Here is a 21,327-nt window from a genome sequence, read left to right on the forward strand (position 1 = left end):
TATGGCATTCTGATCGCTGGATATATATATATTATTCCATTTTGTAGATGTACCACTGCCAGGGGTCTTATTCCAGCATCTAGAAGTGTTCAGGAATCTGGAGAAGGGCTGTGGCGTAAATTAATCAAGAGTCCAGAGACGAAACATAATTTTGGAAGGCATTTTGGGGAGCCAGAGAAAACTTAGCTAAAGGAACTAAGTTCTCCTGAATCTCCGGACCCCTTGCTTTTTATTAACACAATTTGTCCTAAGGCAAGGTAGATAATACACATCAAAGGGTAAGGTTTGGTATACAGAATCCATTGTCAGATTGGAAGAACTGCCTTTGGCTGTTCAGGTGTTTGGCCAGCAGGAGGCAATAACATGTAGATTGAAATGCCCTCAGCTGTCTGGTAGAAAGCAATCATTTATGCATCCTTTTCAGGTGTGGGGAAATGCCCTTAGCCATTTCCAACAGGAAATAACATATGTGATTCAGCCCTTGCTGAGTCCCCAAGTTCCATCAACCTTTTGATGAAACCCTTGCATTTATGACATGCTGGAATCAGCTTCTGGCATACCACAGTTTTTTAATCCAATCAACTGCTGATGGGCACTTAGATTGTTCCCAAATCTTAGCTATTGTAAATTGTGCTGCTATGAACATAGGGGTTCAGATATCCTTTCTGATTAGTGTTTCTGGTTTCTTGGGATATAGTCCTAGAAGTGGAATCACTGGGTCGAATGGAAGTTCCATTTTTGGTTTTTTTGAGGAAACACTATACTGTTCTCCACAGTGGCTGCACCAATCTGCATTCCCATCAGCAGTGTATGAGGGTTCCTTTTTCTCCACATCCCTGCCAGCACTTGTCATTTGTTGATTTGTTGATGATAGCCATTCTGACAGGTGTGAGGTGGTATCTCATTGTTGTTTTGATTTGCATCTCTTGGATGATTAGTGACTTTGAGCATGTTTTCATGTCTCTTGGCTTTCTGTATGTCCTCTTTCGAAAAGTGTCTATTTAGGTCCTTTGCCCATTTTTTGATTGGATTGTTTATCCTCCTTTTGTTAATTTGTACGAGTTCCCTATAAATGTTGGAGATTAAATCCTTATCGGAGATAACATTGGCAAGTATGTTCTCCCATGCAGTGGGCTTTCTTGTTGTTTTGTTGATGATTTCTTTTGCTGTGCAGAAGCTTTTTATTTTGATATAGTCCCATTTGTTTATTTTCTCCTTAGTTTCCATTGCCCTAGGAGCTGTATCAATAAAGGTATTGCTACAAAAAAATGTCTGTTATTTTGCTGCCCACAGCTTCTTCTAAGATTTTTATGGTTTCCCATCTTATGTTTAAGTCCTTTATCCATTTTGAGTTTATTTTTGTGAATGGTGTAAGTTGGTGTCCTAATTTCATTTTTTTGCACGTATCTGTCCGATTTTCCCAACACCATTTATTGAAAAGATTGTCTTGACTCCATTGTATGCTCTTCTCTCCTTTGTCAAATATTAATTGAGCATAATGGCTTGGGTCGATCTCTGGGTTCTCTGTTCTGTTCTATGGTCTATATGTCTGTTCTTGTGCCAGTACCAGGCAGTTTTGAGAATTGTGGCTTTACAGTGTAGCTTGATATCTGGTATTGTGATCCCTCCAATTTTGTCCTTCTTTCTCAAGATTGCTGTGGCTATTCGGGGTCTTTTTTTATTCCAGATGAATTTTTGGAGTTTGTTCTACGTCTTTGAAGTATGCCGTTGGTATTTTAATGGGGAGTGCATTGAGTCTACCATGTTCATGGGTTGGCAGCATGAACATCATTAAAATGTCCACACTACCCAAAGCAATCTGAATCTTTCTTGTACCTCTCCATTTGTTTAAGTATCCCTTAATTTCTTTTAACATAGTTTTATCATTTTCTGTTTTGTAAAGATGTTTGTTAAATTTATTCCTATGTGTTTCATGTTTTTCTGTGCTGTTGTAAATGGCATGCTTTTAAATTTTCACTTTCTAACTAATGTTTGCTGGTACATAAAACTTGTTTTTGTACATTGATTTTTTTATCCAGACAACTTGCTACATTCTTATTATTTCTAAAAAAAATATTTTGTACATTCTTTTGGGTCATCTATGGATAATAGTTTTATTACGTGGCTCCCAACACTAACAAATTTTTATTTTTTACTGACTTACTAGGTTGGCTGACTCCAGTATGATGATCAATATTATTGGTTGTGGCAAGCTCTCATTCTCAATGGGAATTCTCTACATTTTCAGTCTATGTTAAGAACGATGTTTGGGGGAATGACCAAGACGTCCTTCTGTAGGTGCACAAACTGGTATATCCAGACAATAAAATATTCCTCAGTGCTAAAAAAAAATAAGTATTTCCTAAATTTTGTAACACTTCCATACACACACACATACCTTTAGTTCTATCCTCTGATTTTGGTTATATGTGCCTTCTTTTTTCTTTCCCTTTTTTAAAAAATTAGGAATGTCAATCTTTATTCTTTTTGCTATTGTTGTTAATCCTCACCCAAGGATATTTTTCCATTGTTTTTTATTGTTGTTGTTGTTTTTTTAGAGAGAGCAGAAGGGAGGGGAGGAGAGAGAGAGAAACATTGATGTGAGAGACACACATTGACTGGTTGCCTCCTGTACTTGCCCAGACCAGGGCCGGTGATCAAGCCTGCAACTGAGGTACATGCCCTTGACCAGACTTGAACCTGGGACCCTTCAGTTTGCAGGCCGACACTCTATCCACTGAGCCAAACCAGCTAGGGCTCTTTTTTTCTTGAATACTCTTTTCTTTTTAATTGATTCCAGAGAGGAAGGGAGAGAGAGAGAGGTAGAAACGTCAGTGATGAGAGAGAACCATCAATCAGCTACCTCCTGCACACCCCCAACTGGGGATCAAGCCCGAAACCCAAGCACTGTCCCATCGGGGAATCGAACCATGACCTCCTGGTTCATGGGTGAACACTCAACCATTGAGCCACACTGGCCGGGCTTCTTCAATAATCTTAACAAGCATTTGTCCATTTTGTTATTCCTTTCAGCTTACTTGATATTGCCCACTCAATATTCATTTCTATTTCAATAATTTTTGCTCATAACTTATTATTCCCTTTGTCTATCATCCTTTCTAATATATGGATTTACAGCTATAATTTTCCCTCAAAGTATTGTTTAGCTAAACTTTCTGTCTGTAGTGTTCCCATGAACCTTCAATTACAAAACAATTCTAATTGCTCTTTAAAATTGTGACCTGTGTTTTTGGGAACTATAATGAATTTTTCTAATAACCCTTTAATTACTGATAGCTTAATTGAATTATTATCAGATAACATTTTTTCAATAACTCCAATCTTCTAATATTTGTCTAAACTATTGAGTGCTTGAAAAGAAGGTTTATCCTGAAGTTGTTGGTAGCAATGGTCTCTCTGTATGCTCATTAGGAAAAGTTTGTTAGGAGAAAATTCTGGCTCTAACAAATAAGAAAAGTTGACCCTAGCTGGTTTGGTCCAGTGGATAGAGAGCGTCGGCCTGCAGACAGGGTTTGATTCTGGTCAAAGGCATAAGCCCAGGTTGCAGGCTCGATCCCCAGTAGGGGGCATACAGGAGGCAGCTGATCAATGATTCTCTCTCATCACTGGTGTTTCTCTCTCTCTCTCTCTCCCTATCCCTTCCTCTCTGCAATCAATAAAAATATATTTTAAAAAAAGAAAAGTTGAAAAGTAACCAAGCATAACAGAGAATGTAAGCAAGAGAATAAACCTAAAGAAATTAGAAGATAATAGAAGGTAGAACCCAATTTAAAACAATAAAATGGATAGAAAAAATATTCATAGTACCAGAGCTCTTTCATTAAGAAAAACTACTATAGACAACTTTAGGAAAGGCTATTCAACAAAATAATAAAGTGCAAGTAAATGTAATACATTTAAATCAGGGGAAATATAACTATCACACAGATTTTAAAAGCAAAGTTCTATTGTGTGAAATACTATACTTATGTCCCTCCTGAGGGAGCTAGAGTTGGAGACTCTGGCAGAGACTGAGTGGTGTGGGTCTGGAGTGGTATGGCCTCTCTCTCCCATTGAGTGCCTGACCACACCGGCCCCAAGTAGGGAACACACTAGCCCCATCCTCTTGAACCCAGTTACCCCGCCCTACTGAGCTTCCAACCTGTGGCAGGGTCTATGTGTAGGGCCCCCTCTACAGTATTTCTTTGGCAAGCTCTGGAGGAAAACCAGGCAAACTCAGGGGAAGGCGGAGTAGCTGACAGTGGAGGACTCAGACCTTTTATAGATCTGCCCCCAGCTCTAAGCAGAAGGATGCCAACCCTTGTACACAGATTGGCCCCTCCCATACACACCCAGGCCCAGTAGACACAGGCACCAGACCCTATTGGAAACAGCTCCACCTTAGGGATAACCTGGTAGCCCCTAAACAGCAACTCATACATAGTGATTAAGGTTTATCCTTCAAATCAGCCTACACCTAAAAGAACTAGAAAAAGAATAACAAACAAAGCCCAGAGTAAGTAGAAGAGGAAATAATAAAGATTATAGTGGAAATACTAGTAAATGACATAGAAACTAAAAAAAAAAAAAAATACAAAAGATCAATGAAACCAAGAGCTGGTTCTTTGAGAAGATAAATAAGATAGACAAACCTTTAACCAGACTCATCAAGAAAAAAAAAAAAAAAGAGAGAGAGAGAGAGGGCCTAAATAAATAAAATCAGAAATGAAATAAGTAACTGACACCACAGAAATACAAAGGATTATAAAAAGAAATACTGTAACAACTATATGCCAACAAATTGTACAACCTGGGCAAATGGATAAATTCCTAGAAACATACAATTTTCTAAAACTGAATCAGAAAAAATCAGAAAATCTGAATAGACCAGGGGTGGGCAACCCCTGGCACGCGTGCCAAACATGGCACGCCAGTAACTTTTGCTGGCACGCGAAACCCTCTCTTAAATCTTCCATTTACAATTTTTGTGAACATTTGAATGACTTAAATGTTAAATTACAAGGAACTGGCAAGACATTTGCTGTTATGTTTGGTTACATAAAGGCTTTTGAAAAGAAACTGGAAGTCTTTAAGGGGGATGTGGATGGTGAGAGATTTAGATATTTCCCAAACCTCAAGAGGCACATCAAAGACCTCCCAAAAGATGACAGAACAGACTGTCAAAGCCTTCAAAAGCTGTTTTTAAACATCATCAAGTCAACTATTGAGCAGTTCTTCTCAAGATTTGCGAAATTCAGAGAACTGGAAGAGACAGCAAAATTCATGAGGTTTCCAGACAGTATGAAACTGCAGGAACTAAACTTACAAATGTTTTCATGCATAGACATGGCTGACTTTGAAATGCAGTTGATTGAATTTCAGAGTAGCTCAATTTGGAAGCAGAAATTTATTGACCTTAGAGTTGACTTGAAAAAAGCGATTAGAGACAGGAGTACCAGAGAGAAGTGTCGAAAACGAACTATTGAGGACTTAGAATGCCATTCCAGAAAATTTTTTCTGTTTAAAAAACTTTGCAACAGCATTACTCTCCATGTTTTCATCCACATACGCTTATGAATCTTTGTTCTCAGTGATGAATTTTGTTAAGTCTCGTAATAGGAGTAGCCTGACGGATGAAAGTAGTAGCTCGTGCATATCTCTGAAGGTCACGAAATATAAACCTGATGTAAAATCTCTGTCATCAGTGATGCAGTAGCAAAAGTCCCACTGATAATATCAAACGGAGTCATAAAGTTTTCTGTCGGACTATCAGTGTACATGTATACATTAAAAAATAAATGTATTTTTCATCATCATATACTGTGTTTTTGTCGCTCGAATGAATTTTATTATTTCTTCAAGGTTCTTCACATACGTACACCTTAAGAGATATCAAGTAGGCATAACATGTTCTCAAAAAATTAGGGTTGGCACGCAGAAGAATTTTGAGTCAGAGATTTTGCTGGTTTTGGCACGCACTCACAAAAAGGTTGCCCATCCCTGGAATATACCAATTACAACTAAAGATAATAATTACAAAATAATAAAATAAAAAAACTCCCAGCAAATAAAAGTCCTGGACTGCAGGGCTTTACAGACGACTTTTAACAAACATTCAAAGAACTAACATCTATCCTTCTCAAACTATTCCAAAAAATTCAAGAGGAGAGAAAACTTCCAAGCTCTTTTTACAAGGCCAGCATTATCCTAATTCCAAAGCCAGAAAAAGGCACTATGAAGAAAGAAAATTATAGGCCAATATTCCTGATGAGCATAGATGCTAAACTGCTCAACAAAATATTAGCAAACCAGATACAACAATACATTACAACATGATCATACAACATGATCAAGTGGGATTTATTCCAGAGATTCATGGTTGGTACAATATTCACAAATTTCTAAACATGATACACCACATAAACAAAGTGAAGGATAAAATTCATACAATCATATCAACAGATGCAGAAAAGGCATTTAATAAAATCCAAAACCCATTTATGATTTAAAAAGGAAAAAAAAACTCACAGCAAAGTGGGAATAGAAGGAACTTACCTCAACATATAAAAGGCCATATATGACAAACCCACAGCAACATCATACTCATTGGGCAGAAACTAAAAGAGCTTCCCTTAACATCAGGAACAAGACCAGGATGTCCGCTTTCACTATTCTTATTCAACATAGTATCGGAAGTCCTATCCACAGTAATCAGACAAGAAGAAGAAATAAAAGGCACCCAAATTGAAAAGGAGAAAGTAAAACTGTCATTATTCATAGGTGACATTACACTGTATACAGAAAACCTAAAAAACTCCACCAAAGAACTACTAGATCTAATAAATGAATTCAGCAAAGTAGTAGGTTACAAAATTAATATTCATAAATCAGTGGCATTTTTATACACCAATAATAAACTATCAGAAAGAGAAATTAAGAAAACAATTCCTACCCTGGCCCATGTGGTTCAATTGGTTGGAGCATCTTCCTGTACATCAAAAGGTTGCAGGTTCAATTCCTAGTGAGGGCACATACCTAGGTTTTGGGTTCAATCCCCAGTCAGAGAGAATACACGAAGGCAAGTGATTGATGTCTCTCTCTCTCTCTCTCTCTCTCTCTCTCTCTCTCTCTCTCTCTCTCTCTCTCTCTCTGTGTGTGTGTGTGTGTCTTTGTCCCCCTTCCCCTCTCTCTAAAGTCAATGAGATGTACTCATGTGAGTATTTTAAAAAGAAAACAATCCCATTTACTATTGTAACAACAAAATAAGTAAGGTACCTAGGAATAAAATTTAACCAAGGAGATAAAAGACCTGTACTTGAAAAAGTATAAGATACTGAAGAAAAAAACTGAAGAAGACACGAATGACTGGAAGCATATACCGTGTTCATGGACAGGAAAAAATAACATCATTAAAATGTCCATTCTACCCAAAGTAATCTACAGGTTCTAGGCAATTCCTAGTATAATACCAATGATATATCTCACAAATCTATAACAAATATTGCAAAACTTGATATGAAACCACAACAGACTCAGCAATCTTGAGAAAGAAAAACAATGTTGGAGTTATCAGAATACCTGATATCAAACTATATTACAAGGACACTGTAATCAAAACTGTAATCATGGTATTGGCACCAGAACAGGCATAAAGATCAATGGGACAGAATAGATAGCACAGAAATGAACCCACATCTTTATGGTCAATTAATATTTGTTAAAGGAGGCAAGAACATACAATAGAGTACAGATAGTCTCTTCAATAAATGGTGTTGAAAAAATTAGAAAGATATATGCAAAAAAAATGAAACTAGAACATCAACTTACACCATACACAAGAATAAACTCAAAATGGATTAAATACTTAAATATAAGTCACAAAACCATAAAAATCCTAGAAGAAAACATAGGCAATAAAATTTCAGACATTTCTCCTATTTTTATTGGTATATCTCCTTGGCCAAGAGAAAGAAAAGAATAAATAAATAAATAAATAAATAAATAAATAAATAAATAAATAAATAGATAGGATTACATCAAGCCAAAAAGTTTTGCACAGCAAAGGAAACCATTAACAAAATGAAGATACAATCTACTAAATGGGAGAACATATCTGCCAATGATATATCTGACAAGGAGTTAATATCCAAAATTTATAAAGAATTCATACTACTCAACACCAAAACTTAATTAATCCAATTAAAAATGGGCAAAGGACTTGAATAGACACTTCTCCAAAGAAGACATACAGATGGTCAATAGACATATGATATGATGCTCAATGTCATTAATCATCACAGAGATCCAATTAAAATCACAATATCACCTCACACCTGCCAGAATGACTATCATCAATAAGTCAACAAACAACAAGTGTTGGTGAGGATGTGGAAAAAAGGGAACACTCATGCCCATTGGTGGGAATGCAGATTGATGCTATTGCAATGAAAAATAGTGGGATCCTCAAAAAATTAAAAATGGAACTGCCTTATGACCCAGTGATTCCACTTCTGGGTATTTATCCGAAGGAACTCAAAACAATAATTCAAAAGAATACATGCACTTCAATGTTCATTGCAGCGTTATTTACAATAGCCAAGATATAAAAGTAACCCATGTGCCCATCAATACAGGAGTGGGTAAAAAAAGATGTGAAAAATATAAACAATGGAATATTACTCAGCCATAAAAATAGATCTTACCATTTGTGACAGCATGGATGGACCTAGAGGTTATTATGCTAAATGACATAAGTCAGAAGAAGACAAATACCACATGAGTTCACTTATCTGTGGAATCTAAAAAACAGTATTTACAAACAAACATAATTGAAACAGACTCATAGATACAGAAAACAGACTGATGGTTGCCAGAGAGAGGTTGGGGTGGGAGACTGGGTAAAAAAGATGAAGGGATGAAGAAGTACAAATTGGCCTGGCTGGTGTGGCTCAGTGGTTGAGCATCGACCCATGCACCAGGAGGTCATGGTTCCATTCCAGGTCAAGTCACATGCCTGGGTTATGGGCTTGATCCCCAGTTGGGGGCGTGCAGGAGGCAGCCAATCAATGTTGATGTTTCTCATCAATGTTTCTATCTCTCTCCTCTCCCTTTCTTTCTAAAATCAATAAAAAAAAATTTAAAAATCTGTCTCTAACTTGCTTCTATTTAAAAAAAAAAAAAAAAGGTACAAATTGGCCTGGCCAGCATGGCTCTGTGGTTAAGTGTCAACCTATTGTTTTTTGTTTGTTGTTTTTTTTTAATATGTTTTTTGAGCATCAACCTATGAACCAGGAGATCATGGTTCAATTCCCGGTCAGGGCACATGCCCAAGTTGCTGGCTCAATACCTAGTAGGAGACGTGCAGGAGACAACCAATCAATGATTCTCTCTCATCATTGATGTTTCTATCTCTCCCTCTGCCTTCCTCTCTGAAATCAATAAAAATATATATATATTTTAAAGTAAGTACAAATTGGTAATTACAAAATAGTCACAGAGATATAAAGTACAGCATAGGGAATATAGTAAGTAATATAATAATAGCTATGTATGATGCCAAGGTTCGTACTGGAAATATTGGGGGAACACTTTGTAAAGTATATGATTGTCTAACCACTATTTGGTACATCTGAAACTAATACAAAATAATATTAAGTATGAACTGTAACTTAAAAATAAATTTTTAAAAAATATATATCATTGTAATCCCCGCATAAAAGAGAAAAAAAAAGAATGTGGTATAAGATCAAAGAACAATGGAATTAAAAGCCCAGAACAACCCAATCTCTGTATATGAAAACATGATATGTGATAGAAGTGATAACACAAGTCAGTAGGAAAGGATGGATTATTTATCAAATAGAGCTGGAAAATTGCATGCTCTATGAAAAACAATAAACTTGGTTCCTTACCTCATATAGTCTCCAGATGTAGGTTCGAGATCAATTAAAAGCCAAAACATGAAATGCAAAATTAAAATACAAAGCTAATAAAAGGTTAGAAAGGAGAATATCTTCATGATCTTGAGAAAGAGTATGATCTCTCATGCAATATTCTCAAAGAACAAACCTTAAGGAGGAAAACTGACACCTGTTACAATAATAAAATTAAAAATCCCCGTTTAAGAAAGTCAGTACACAAAAAGTCAACAGATGGGTAACAGACCTGGGCCAAACAACTGAAGTAAAAATCATTGCCCTGGCCGGTTTGGCTCGGTGGATGGAGTGTCGGCCTGCGGACTCAGGGGTCCCGGGTTCGATTCCGGTCAAAGGCACGTACCTTGGTTGCAGGCACATCCCCAGTGGGGAGTGTGCGGGAGGCAGCTGATGGATGTTTCTCTCTCATCGATGTTTCTAACTCTCTATCCCTCTCCCTTCCTCTCTGTAAAAAATCAATAAAAATATATATTTTTAAAAATCATTAAAAAAGACAAAAAGTCCCATAGAAAAAAGGACAAAGGATACAAACAATTTACAAGAGAAGAAACAGAATTGCAGTACATGTAAAGACATCCTCAAACTGACACACCTTCAGAGAAATGCAAATTTAATAAGAAAATACTGTTTTCTGCATACAAAATGGCAAAAATTATAAATTCATGTAATTCCAAGCACTGACACAGATCTAGGATAATGGTACTATTGTATGTCTGATCATAATTTAAACTGCTGCACTCATTATGAAGAACGTTTTGTCAGTACTTAGGGAATTAATATAGAGCTATCCAATTACCTGGAAATCCAACTCCTTGCCATATAATTCCAAGAAAACTCTTGACAGGCGCAGGACACATGTGCAAAGATATGGATGGCAATATTGGTTGTGGTAGTAAGTAAAATGAGGAAAGTGCCTATAAAGAAATATTTTAAAGGAGTGAAATTTAGCCCAGTTGGCATGGCTCAGTGGGTGAGCATCGACCTATGAACCAGGAGGTCACACTTCAATTCCCAGTCAGGGCAAGATTGCAGGCTTGATCCTTGGTGTGGGGCGTGCAGGAGGCAGCAATCAATGATTTCCTCTCATCATTGATGTTTCTATCTCTCCCTCTCCCTTCCTCTCTGAAATCAATAAAAATATTTTTTTTAAAAAGAAGTGGTATTTAGTAAGTTATAAACCTATTTAGTGATATATACAACTTCATAAACACAATATGGCATTAAAAAGATGTAAAATAAGATTCGTATCATAATACAATATATGCCAAGTTAAAATACACACATACAATATATACATTAAGAATAAAAAAGGTAGTCCTAGCCAGTTTGGCTCAGTGGATAGAGTGTCAGCCCGCAGACTGAAGGTTCGCAGGTTCAATACCGTTCAAGGGCATGTACCTTAGTTGCACACTTGATCCTGGGCCGTGGGCTGGGCGCTTGTGGGAGACAACCAATCTATGTGTCTCTCTTGCATCGATTTTTCTCTCTGTTTCTCCCTCTCTCTTCCACTCTCTCTCTCTCTCTCTCTCTCTCGCTAAAAAAAAAAAAAAAAAAAAAAAAAAAAAAAAAAAAAAAAAAAAAAAAAAATCAATGGAAATATATCCTTGGGTGAGGATTAACAAAACAAACCATAAAAATTAAAACTGTAGAATGGAGGAACAGAGAGTCAATAAAATAGGAATTGAGGTTGGGAATGTAAGTAGAAATGAAGAATGTAATAATATAAAACAAAAGAAGGCTTTTGCATTGACCAATAATGTGCCATGAATGAACTGAGGGTACCTTTAATTCAATTCAGTGAATGTGGAAACCAAAAAGGAAAGTAAAAATATTTTGTAAAATCTGAACAGTACCGGTAAACAAATCTCATAAGCCTTTGAATATACAAACTGAGGAGATTAAAAATGGTGGCGGAGTAAGTGGATGCTACACTGACACACTCCCAGGACCAAACTGGAATTACAACTAAAACACACACAAAAAAATCCTAAGTAATCAACTGAAGACAATCTGGAAAGAACCCTAATAAACAAGGACAAAAAGTGGAGACTGCAAACAGAAAGATCGAAGTGCGGAAGCATGAAAGGGCTGGCGGGCTCCCACAGACAGCAGCTGAAGTTCTGGAGAGAGATCTCAGCTGGGGAGGGTGGGAGGATTGCCACTGAGAACTCTGGGTCTAAACCCAAAACTGGTCCCCCCAGCCAAGAGCACAAGAACTGAGAAAGGTGCCCACATTACATCTGGCTGTGAAAAACTTAAGAGTTGCTGTCTGCCAAGGAGAGACAGCTGGAAATACAGGCACCCCCTTAAAGGGCCAACACCCACAATTTCGTGTGCAGGCACTCACCTCAGGTTCTGGCAGAGGTAGAGCCAGGGTTTGGGGCTCTAGGGTTAGCGCTCAGAAGGCAGACACCCTGGTTTCCTGTGCTGAGTCATTCCCTCGCACTGCACAGGACATCTTTCTCAGACAGACCTTTGCTATCCAGGAGGTTTTTGCCTGGGAGAAGGTAGTTGCCACATCCCATTGCAAAACATTTGCCCCACCCTGTGGAGTTTCTGAGGCCCATTAAGAGACTAAGAATAACAATTTGACTCCAGGCAGAAGGAATTTCCCCACCCATTTGGAAAACTCTCACCAAACCTGTGGGCGATAGCCTGAGGCTACTCACAAATGAATACAAACAGTCTGCAGGCAGAATGCGGGTCTCAGGAGGCTTTGAGTATCTGCCTGATCTAATTAGTCAGAAACACCTTTTGACAATGTCCTGCACTAGAGAATGGGAGGCATAGCAATCTACTGAACACAGCCACAAACCCAAAGAGGCAACCAAAATAGGGAGACAAAAAAAAATAACCTCCAAACGAAAGTCCAAGAGAATTCTTCAGAAGAAGAGCTAAATGAAGTGGAGATAAGAAATTTATAAGACATGGAGTTCTGAATAATGATGGCAAAGATGCTGAACATCATAAGAAAAGATATAGTAACTATGAAGAATGACATATCAGTAATAAAGAACACAGTTGAAGGAATATACAGCAGAATAGAGGGAAGCTGAGGATCAGATCAATGAATTAGAAAAAGGGGTAGAAAAAAATCCCTCAATCAGAGAACCAAAAGGAAAAAAACAATTAAAAACCAAAAGGACAGCTTAAGGAAATTGAGGGACAACCTGAAATGTAACAATATTTGCATAATAGATGTGGCAGAAGGAGAAGAAAGTGAGCAAGGGATAGAGAATGTGTTTGAAGAAATAATGGCAGAAAACTTCCCTAATGTGGTGAAGGAAAGTCACACAAGTTCAGGAGGCACAGAGAGTCCCAAGCAAGAAGAACCCAAACAAGCCCACGCCAAGGCACATCGTAATTCAAATGCCAAAAATTAAGGACAAAGAGAGACTCTTAAAGGCAGCAAGAGAAAAGCAATTTGTTAGCTACAAAAAAAGCTCCCATTAAGGCTATCAGCTGCTTTCTCATCAGAAACTCCACAGGCCAGAAGGGAATGGCATGAAGTACTCCAAGTAATGAAAAGCAAGGATCTGAAACCAAGATTACTATATTCAGCAACAGATGGTGAAATAAAGAGCTTCCCAGACAAAAAAAAAAAAAAAAGAAGAAGAAGAAAGGGGCTTATCACCACCAAGGCAGCACTGCCGCTTTTTTAATCAGGAGGAAGATCATCTCTGCAGAGGCCCCTTGTGAGGAGCAAGGGGTCCCAGCCCCACACCAGACTCCCAACCCAGGCCCCCAGAGCAGGGAAGAGAAGTCCCCAAACTATGGGCTATAAAAACCAGTGGGGATTGGGGCTCAGTGACACAGAGGATGCTGAGACCCAGCTGTTCCTCTTAAAGGGTCAGCACATGAACTGAACTTACAAGGTCACACTTCCTCTGAGCTCCAGCACCAGGGCGGGGCTTAGGGGAAAACAGACACATACAAGGAGGAACTGGATTATCTGGCATCGGGGCAGAACTCCGGAGCAGCTTTCTCTCAGACGAAGGTGCTCCCAGGGGTCATTATTACAATGCTGGGACCTCCCTGTCACAGGGCTTTCTGTTTGCTCTGCCCTGGTGATTCTCTGAGACTCCACCCCATCCAATTTGCAGCCCCACCCAACCCGTGTACAGCAGCTTTTACATATGAACGGCCTGTCCTGGCTCAAGCTTCAGACTTTCCTAAATCTCTCAAACAAGCTGCGGCGGGGTCGGGGAGCCCCAAAGCTATCAATAAAGGCCCAAAACCTAGCACTAGTACCAGCCTGCCTTGCTTCACAGCTGGACCTCACCTGGACACTTCCAAACCTGATACAAATAGGAGGAATCTGCAGATCTCTCTGTAGCTCCTGCTGGGTGGCCCAGGGAGTGGCTGATTTTGCACCTCCCTGGAGACCCAAGAGCCAGTGCACCCAGTGGTCAGCATCAGATCATACCAGATTACAACTCTATACATCCACAAATGACATGTTCAAGAGGCAAACTCAGTGAGCACCAAGGACCCACTGAAGCAAGTCCTGCTCCATAGGGGTGTTTCCTGCACAGCAACTCTCCCTCTGTAGTCACAGCTTATCCTCACAGCCAACTGGCCTAGAGGTCAATTCCTCCCAGTGACACCAACAACAATCAAGACTCAACTACATGACTGTGTGTGCAGCCCACAAGGGGTGCACTTAGAGTGCCTGGCTCAGATGACTGGGGAGGCTGAGCTCCTGGGCCCTACAGAACACGTACTACACAAGGCCACTCTACCAATTCCAGGAGACATAGCAGCTCTACCCAATACATAGAAACAAACAGGGAAGCAGCCAAAATGCAGAGACTAAGAAATATGTCACAAATGAAAGAAATGGAAGAAAGCAAACTACTGGCTATAGAGTTCAAAACCACGGTTATGAGGTTACTTGAGAATCTTCTAGAATCTCCAAGAAACTTAGTGAGACTTTCAAGGATCTTAGTGAGAATGCCAAGAATATGAAAAAGGATCAGTCAGAAATTAAGCATACACTGACTGAATAGAGAATAATATACAGGGATTCAACAGTAGACTAGAGAATCCCGAGAATCAAATCAACAATTTGAAATATGAGGAAGCAAAAACACCCAATCACAAAAGAAAAAAAAAAAAGAATCCAAAAATATGAAGACAGTGTAAGGAACCTATGGGACAACTTCAAGCGTATCAATGTTTGCATTATGGGGGTGCCAGAAGAAGAGAGAGAACAAGATACTGAAAACCTATTAGAAGAAATAATGACAGAAAACTTCCCCTACCTGGTGAAAGAAATAGACTTACAAGTTCAGGAAGCACCAGACTACCAATGCTGAGACCCAGCTGTTCCTCTTAAAGGGTCAGCACATGAACTGAGCTTACAAGGTCACACACTTCCTCTGAGCTCCAGCTCCAGGGCGGGAGGAATCCAAACAAGAGGAATCCAAAGAGGACCACACCAAGACACATCATAATCAAAATGCCAAGGGCTAAAGACAAAGAGAAAATCTTAAAAGCAGCAAGAGAAAAGCAGTTAGTTACCTACAAGGGGGCACCCATACGACTGTCAGCTGATTTCTCAACAGATACTATGCAGGCCAGAAGGGAGTGGCAAGAAATATTTAAAATGATGAATAGCAAGAATCTACAACCAAGATTACTCTACCCAGCAAAGCTCTCATTTAGAATTGAAGGTCAGATGAAAAGCGTCACAGACAAGAAAAAGTTAAGGGAGTTTGTCATCACCAAGCCAGTATTATGTGAAATGCTGAAGGATATTTTTTAAGAAGAAGAAGAGGAAAAAGATAAAAAAAAATATGAACAATAAGAAGGCAATAAATGCATATATATCAATAATTGAATCTAAAAATCAAAATAAATGAATAAGAAATATAATGAACAAAATAAACTGGCGAATAAAATAGAATCAGAGGCATGGAAATAGAACAGATTGCTGATTCTAGAGGGAAGGGGGGGGGGCGGGAAGAGATTACACAAAGATCTTATATGCATATATGCATTACCTAATGACACAGACAATAGGGTGGTGCAGGCCTGGGGCAGGGCAGGAACTGGGTGAAGGAAAGCAATGGGGGGGGGGGGGTGAAAAACAGGAATATCTATAATACTCAACAATAAAGATTACAAATAAAAAAATACAAAATAAAAAAACTGGAAACAACTAAAAAAATAAACTGCAATGCAAAAAATAAGGACACAACTGGATTTTTCACAAAACTACACGCATTCAATTTAAAGTACCTATCCTCTATTTTGAAATATAGGTTTGAAATGTCTTTTCTTTTATGAAATTGTAGTGATAGGAGATGGTATTTTTTAACATCCTTACTTGGCAAGATAAAAGTTGGCAACCTCTATGGAGTATCCAACCAATGTAAACAGTTTCGCTATTTATAAAACCCAACGCCGTTTCAAACAAATACTGATAGTCTGAGGAGGGAATAGGTTTCCTGGAAAGAGCTGGTCCAGGGCACAGAATGCTAATCCCACATTCTGGAAGTTCATATTTCACATAAATAGTCCGAACAGGAGCAACCTTTGCTCCGATCTCACTCTAGGGAGGGCTAGGACTTTTCTTAACGTGTCCCTAACATCTGTCCTACTTTCTAGTTTTTCTACCAATTCTTTCTGCTGGTTGTTAAATCCTATATAATAAAAGGTTAATATTCAAATAGACCAAACAACCGAAAAACTGGTTGCTATGATGTGCGCTGACCACCAGGGGGTGTGTGCGGGACATGGCAGGCATTGGCCACGGCAGAATGGTGGAGCAGGTGAGTGGGAGCGCCAGATCAAGGTGGGGCGCCAATCGCTGTCTTCAGGGGGAACCTCTGATGGTTACTGAAAATTCTTTGCTTCTCCGTGCTGCGGTACCCGCCAGGCACTCGCACCTGCTGCCGGCACTGGCCCCACTCGCACCCGCAGCCAGTGCCACAGCTTCTGCTCACACCTGCTGCTGGTGCCCAGCGATGGTCCTGATCACTCAGTGCCATCAGCAGGTATGAGTGGCAGCTGCCAGCCCTGATCGCCCCTTAGGGCTTCTCCACCTCCCCGTGCTCCTGAGGGGCAATCAGGGCAGCAGCCGCCACTTGCACCCGCTGCTGGTGCTGGCCCCAAGCACTCTGGGCCGTCAGCCGGTGCAAGCAGGGCTGGTGCCGTCAGCACATGGGAATAGCAGCAGTGGGAGAGGGGCTGCCCTGCAGGCCAACCGGGGACCAGGGGCGCGGTGTGAGGGACCAGGCGGGGGCATGGAGGATGGGCCAAGACCCGCCCCTGTGCCCACCGCAGCCTCGAGGCACAGTTCCTTTCAAGGTACATGAATGTGTGCACTGAGCCCCTAGTATAAACATAAAATGATTGTGCTAGCCCTAGCCAGTTTGGCTCAATGGATAGAGTGTTAGCCCATGAATTAAAAGGTCCCAGGTTTGATTCTGGTCAAGGGCACGTACCTTGGATGCAGGCTCAATCCCAGTTGGGATGCATTCAGGAGGCAACCAATCAATGTGTTTCTCTCACATCGATGTTTCTTTCTGTGTCTTTTCCCCTCCCTTCCACTCTCTCTAAAAAACAATGGAAAAAATATCCTCAGGTGAGTATTAATAAAAAATAAAATTTTTTTAAATGATTGGGCTATCATGTCAACCTATTTCATAAGACTCTAAAGACAAAATAAGGAAGCAGAAAGATATATTAAAGTACTTTAGAATCCCTAGAATGGTAAAGACAAGAGTGTGTATAAGAAAAATAAATGAGCCCTAACCGGTTTGGCTCAGTGGATAGAGCATCAGCCTGCGGACTGAAGGGTCCCAGGTTCGATTCCGGTCAAGGGCATGTACCTTGGTTGCGGGCACATGCCCAGTAGAGGGTGTGCAGGAGGCAGCTGATCGATGTTTCTTTCTCATCAATGTTTCTAACTCTCTATCCCTCTCCCTTCCTCTCTGTAAAAAAATCAATAAAATATATTTTTAAAAAAAGAAAAAGAAAGAAGAAAAATGAATGAGGCTGGCCAGAGTTGAGGCCATGCCAGGTCCAATTCTCGGGCACATACCCAGGTTGCGGCTTCAACGATTCTCTCTCATCATTGATGTTTCTATCTCTCTCTTCCTCTCCTTTCCTCTCTCTGAAATCAACAAAAACATTTTAAAAAGAAAAAAATAATTTAAACAAAGAGCACACAACCAAGATGAATGAAAGTATAAAACTATATATAGCCTCCAATTCAACAATGAATTCTATTGTTCAATATAAGTTGTGAGCTGGTGAGATGGAATGCAAAATGAGTAAGGTTTTTCACAGAAACAAAACAGGGCTGGGTTCCAGGGCAGTATGCATGAGCCTGTGAACCTAGATTATCCAAGAAATATCCCTAACTCAGAATTAAAAATCATCTCTGTCCCAACAGAGATGGCTAAATTTAGAAACAAGGAGATGAGATGCTCCCAAAGGATAGTAATTTGTCTAATTTCCTTTGTAGACCAAACCAGCAGTTCCTTATACCACTTTAAGCTGACACAGTAGACAACAATGCCCTAAATTGCCCACTTCCTTCTATTACATATTGGGAATCAAAAGATTCTAGGAATGCTTTAAATTCCTTGGTTTTTCCTCCTCATATTGTTGTGCAACCCAAATTATGCAACTTACTCTGGGTCCCCAAGGATTCTGTAGGCTGTTCATGGTATGTTTTCATTTGCACAAGAACATATTTTTGCTCCCCACTCCCCAATCTTCTCATTCTCTTAGGGCTTATTCCAAATGAGAGACTTTTGTTTTCTGCATCATAGATTATCAGTGGTATTATAACCCACGCACAAAACTAAATGAATTAAATCATCCTGAAGACCAAGTTAAGTCTATGCATTCAACTTGACAACTCAATTATGAAAGCAACTATTATAGCTGCCTGCATTCTAGTAAAATGAAAATTTTTACTCCCTTCTTGTTAGTAGTGTTTGAAACACATGTTAACAACTTTATTGAGATATCTTTGACATACAGAAATATGTTTAAAGTATACAACTTAATGATTTTATGTAAATGTATACAATGCAGGGGAAAAATTCACCATCAAGCTAAAAAATCTATCCATAGTTACCCTAGTATGGTGCGTGTGTGTATGTGTTGAGAACGTTTAAGACCCACCCTCATAGAAAACTCTTCTTTTCAACAGAAAATACTCAACGAGGGAGGAACTCTTTTACCAGCATGGCAATGGTTTTATCAGGAGCCACATAAAGAGGGACTCAAAAGGTAAAAAAAAAACCCCAAAACAAAGACCCGCATAAAATTAAAAGCTTTGCTCAAATAACTAAAATCAATTCATTCTGACAACAGAAACACAGTATCAATAGGTAGCATAATAGCTTTTGCCTCATCAATAGACATATGGTAATATAATAGCTTTATTCTCATTAATCTGATTCAGATGTCTTACCCTAGCCACAGCCCATTTGCTGCTACTGTCCTTGCTGGAGTGTACTAGGACTTTCGTGAACTGTCACAAGGCAATCAATGTGTCAAATTTTATTTAATGACAAAATTGAACTTCAACACTATGACAAGCTATTATTTATTTTTTTAAGACTTGCACATATAAGAACACTAGTTCTGCCAAAGGAAACTATAAATTTCCCCATGAATTTGTCAGCTGGTTTATTAATAAAGGAATATATTGTCTGGTAAACAAAAAATAACAGGTGTCTCAGGTTCCGTTCCTATCTCCCCTGGCGAAGCTGCTGAAGGAGGGAGTCCTTCCTGCCCAGGCACTCAGTACAATGGCTAGGCCAGTGATGGCAAACCTATGACACGCGTGTCAGAGGTGACACGCGAATTCATTTTTTTGGTTGATTTTTCTTTGTTAAATGGCATTTAAATATATAAAATAAGTATCAAAAATATAAGTCTTTGTTTTACTATGGTTGCAAATATCAAAAAATTTCTATACGTGACACGGCACCAGAGTTAAGTTAGGGTTTTTCAAAATGCTGACACGCCGAGCTCAAAAGGTTTGCCATCACGGGGCTAGGCAATCATGAGCTCTGGAGGAACACTGAGACTCACCACAGCAGACGCAGCTCCTGCGTGCAGGCAGGGAAACATCCTGGGTGATCCTAAGAATAGAGCTTGCAGGATAATTACAGCACAGACAGAAGGAACCACTAACTGAACAGCCCCCGGGAGCACTGGATTGGCCAACTCTGCTAAACAAACACTGATCATTTTTAAGGCTGCAGATATATTTAAACCAATTTGCATTGCAGTTCATTTCACAGAAATTACTTCATAGCTTCAGGAATCCCTGTGAAATCATAGTTACCTGCACTACAAATGGATATTTATTTGTAAGCAAACTAATGAATAATGGACTAACCACTGAACCATCATGTCTTCACACAGACTTGCATCAGACCAGACTGGCTTCTCTCACAGCTATCAATTATTTCACTAAAAATGAACATGCTCCATTAGGGGTAACGGAGAATTCTGCTATGTAATGAAGATACCAAACAGAAGCTTAAATCAACTGGCCATTCACGTGACACAAGATTTAAATTGAACACCAGAAGTTAAAACTCGTAAGAAAACTAAATGGGCCCTGGCCAGTGTTGCTCAGTGGTTAGAGTGTCGCTCACACACCAAAAGGTCGCAGGTTTGATTCCCAATCAAGAGCACGTACCTGGGTTGCAGGTTCAATCCCCGGCCCCAGTTGGCCAGTCGGGGCCCGTGCAGGAGGCAACCAATCGATCACATCAATGTTTCTCTCTCTCCCTCCCTCCCTCCCTTCCTTCTTTCCACTCTAAGCAATCAATGGGAAAAATATCCCCAGGTCAGGATTTAAAAAAAAAAAAAAGACAGAAAACTAAATGGCAGGGCTCAGTTAACATGGCACACAGGCCAGCTACGTGGGAGAAATCCTACAGCAATTACAGCAGTATCTGCTTCCTGTGAACCTCTTTCGCAAGCCCAGTGTTTTCATCTTTTCTTACATTACAATTTATAGCATTCCTGAGAGTCAACTAAGGACAAAGACTATCCTGCCAAATTTTAGTGAGAAGCACTAAGCCCATCAAAGTCACACTGTTAGTGAAGTTCATAACAGTCCTCAGCATCATGCAGTCACAGGCATGGAGTGGCCCCTGACCGAGGCAACGCCCCGGCCAGCACAGCCCCTCTCGCAGAGGTGCTGGCCTGAGACCAGCCATTACCATGACGCGTTAGCTATCTCCAGGGGCGCTCACTGTGCCAGGCACGGGGCTCAGCACTACACTACTGGGAGCAGCATTTCATTTACTTCTAACCATTCATTCTCATTGCACAGATAAGAAAACTGAGGCTTGCCCTGACCGGTTTGGCTCAGTGGATAGAGCGTCGGCCGGCGGACTCAAGGGTC

General features: G+C 39.7%; 1 long non-coding RNA gene across 1 annotated transcript in view; it reads right to left on the reverse strand.

The window, feature by feature from the left end:
• The window catches only part of LOC118662617, a 28,761-nt gene extending 16,314 nt beyond the window's left edge, over positions 1–12,447 (reverse strand). The window contains exons 1-2 of the long non-coding RNA XR_004969810.1: positions 12,283–12,447; positions 10,732–10,849 (exon numbers count right to left, since the gene is read on the reverse strand). This is a non-coding gene — a long non-coding RNA (uncharacterized LOC118662617). The remainder of the gene's footprint in view (positions 1–10,731; positions 10,850–12,282) is intronic.
• Positions 12,448–21,327: the final 8,880 nt, after the last annotated feature.

The sequence above is a fragment of the Myotis myotis genome, unplaced genomic scaffold, assembly GCF_014108235.1.
Source record: "Myotis myotis isolate mMyoMyo1 unplaced genomic scaffold, mMyoMyo1.p scaffold_m19_p_10, whole genome shotgun sequence".
NCBI lineage: Eukaryota > Metazoa > Chordata > Mammalia > Chiroptera > Vespertilionidae > Myotis > Myotis myotis.